This window comes from Penaeus monodon, chromosome 19 (assembly GCF_015228065.2).
Source record: "Penaeus monodon isolate SGIC_2016 chromosome 19, NSTDA_Pmon_1, whole genome shotgun sequence".
In the NCBI taxonomy this organism is placed as follows: domain Eukaryota; kingdom Metazoa; phylum Arthropoda; class Malacostraca; order Decapoda; family Penaeidae; genus Penaeus; species Penaeus monodon.
Genome location: NC_051404.1, coordinates 45630393 through 45630903, shown reverse-complemented (window position 1 = coordinate 45630903; position 511 = coordinate 45630393).

The window sequence follows — 511 nt, the reverse complement described above, 5'->3', positions numbered from 1 at the left end:
TAAAGGGAGAGGGAGAGAAGGGTTGACAGATATACAGAGATAGGCAGACAGAGACTTTTTTTCTGTCAATGGAAACATTCCCACATTGACAGAATGAATAAATAACACTGCAGAAGACATAAAAACTCGAGGGCGAAAAGTCAGTGAAAAATGTCAGCTCTGGAGATTCATTACTTATGCAGGGAGATTCGCCTAGTAACACGACAACTGTGTCAAAAGAGAAATGCGTTTCGCCCGGCCAAAAAGGTGCTGTATCCGCGCTACAGCCACCTAAGATAAGTGGTAGTTAAGTGTGTCAACGCTTTTTTCCCTCTCTTTTTACCTCATTCAATATCTTTTCTCTCTCTGATTTGGAAAAAAAAAAACAGAATTGTAATAAAAAGCATCCATCAGTAAGTACTTAAAGGTTCGTACGTGCAAAAACGATTTGAATTTCAAACCAGGATGATGATTCCCGGATTTGAAAGTATAAACGGTCTAAAACGAGTTATCATGTAGTTTTCATGTAGCA